A 2,393-nucleotide genomic window follows, 5' to 3' on the forward strand; every position below is an offset into this window, starting at 1 on the left:
TAAAGAAAATGAAAATCCGAAACATCAAAACGAAACTCTATAACTCTATAATATCTAGCCACTTAATTGCAAAATCTTTAGAGAATGTGCTCATAATTGAATGAAGGTATATTATATATGTTCAATTATACATTTCTTAAGTTATGCGTTAAAAATTGAGTTAGCTCTTCATAGTGAACCGATAAGATGGTTTAAAAAATCAGAAAAAGTATTTTTTTTTAAATATCAAGTAACCATTTCAAAAATTTAAAAAAATTATATGTTATAGGATAGCATCTAATAAATTTACGTCAAAATTTTTGTAGTGGTACAAGATAGCTAAAAAAAATAAATAAAAATATTTTATATTTTTTTTGCAATGTTTCTGGCCTCAAAAAATCATCGAAATTTTTTTACAAATGTATCTTGTCTACATCTACAACATATATTTTTTTATAAAAATTGATTGAGCCGTTTAATAGATATTTTTTTTTGAAATTTTGATTTTTATTTCTCACACCTCAACGGTTGAATATTAAGGGCTAATGTTTGGTAAAATTGTAACTGATATTGATAGCAACTAAACTGTAAAAAATGGTCATGATCGGCACGGGGGCAGATCGCCCCTCCTTATCCAGCTACGGCCTTTAGTCCACACACTTGTAGCGATTGTAGCGACCCGAACGAATCATTAAAACCTTGACGGGCGTGTGAACAACAACTCACCAAAGTTTTATCGCAATCGGATTAATGGTTTACGAACGCATACGGGACAAACAAACAAACAAACAACAAACATTCATTTTTATATATATAGAAGATAGAAGAAGATAACGCTTTTAGTTTGAAAACTGAATTTTGGCAGTTAGATTACTTTTGCGGTAAACGTCGTTTGCGGTAAATTTTTCATACAATGATACAGAGATCGCTTTTAAGCTTAATCTCATTTATTTATGATTGTTTTTAATGTCAATATAATATCACGGAATATCAATGAATGTAAAAATAAGATAAGAGAAATAGTATTAATTGGTATTAATAATATTCACGATCGATTTTTCTTCATAACAGATTTGCCATAAGTAATTAATAAATAACATATCACAGTATTCGTTATATGTATAACGAATCTTACACGTATCTCTTATCTCACTTTTCCTGTAAATCTCATTACTTTTTAAAATTAATATCATTTTTCTTATCTTACTTTTATTCATTGATATTCCGTAATATTATACTGATATTAAAAACAATCACAAATAAACGAGACAAAGCTTAAAAGCGATATCTTTATAAAAAATTATGTATGAAAAATTGAGACGCTTACAGCAAAAGTATAAATCTATTTATCAAAATTCAATTTTCAAACTTAAAGCGTTATTAACTTATAAAATCATTAATGTTTTCAAATAAGAAACACAATTTCGATAATTAAATATTTTTGCGATAAGCGCATCAATTATGTCAATATTTAAATATGAGTCAATGGACACCCCGCAATCGCGCGCGCGATGTACCATGCCTGAGCGCGCGAATTTCAGACGCCGTAATAGGATAACTCTAATCGTTTATAATTTGAAAAATATTATAGCCTCGACATTTTTGTATAAGAGTTTTCGTCTTAGAATGCTCCCCAGAATCTGCCAGTGAAAGGACATACGACTTTTTTGGGACACCCTGTATATGTATCCTTCCTAAACCAAAAATATTATTTTAACAAATAAAAAATTGTCCAAAAACAAATATGAGATCATACAAGTTGTCAAGTATTTGATTAGACATAAAAACAAAAAAAATTTTTTAATAAACTGTTTAATCATTTAAAAGTACATGCAGCAAAAGTTTAATGCCATCTTTCCAAATATTTTTAAGTTCCATAAAACAGGCTTAAAGTGACTAAAATGACCAATACGATCACAGTGAAGCAAAAACTTGGAGTGCCCGGATTGCAATAATATTTAATTGATAAGATGTATATAAAATGCGGGCAACGCCAAGTTTTTGGCCAGGCAGAACCCTAGTAGTAACCAATGCCTTACCCATGCATGCGGGGCTCTACATGGATGCACCTCATGCTTCCCTAGCTACTCGTGGAATCAAAATGGATCTTGATAAACTGAGCCTTGACGAAGCGATGGAGACCGAGGGCTCGAGTGGGCACTCGGTGATGCAGGCAGCGACCGCACCGCAGGAAAGAGCCCGTACGGGCTCGGGAAGCGAGGTGGCTGCTGCCAGCAAGGATGTAGCGACCATGCCCGCGATTTAGCTGTAACTGGAGATTGAGCTAGTTTCAGCGCCTCTATGTCCACAAAACGTGGACATTGAACTACATAGCCAATGTTCACGAAATTGTCGGTAATGTCCACGAATTTTTGGTGGTGATCTGTGCTATGTTCACGATTTAGCGGTTGTGA

This window comes from Wasmannia auropunctata, unplaced genomic scaffold (genome assembly GCF_000956235.1).
Source record: "Wasmannia auropunctata unplaced genomic scaffold, wasmannia.A_1.0 LD336074.1, whole genome shotgun sequence".
In the NCBI taxonomy this organism is placed as follows: Eukaryota; Metazoa; Arthropoda; class Insecta; order Hymenoptera; family Formicidae; genus Wasmannia; species Wasmannia auropunctata.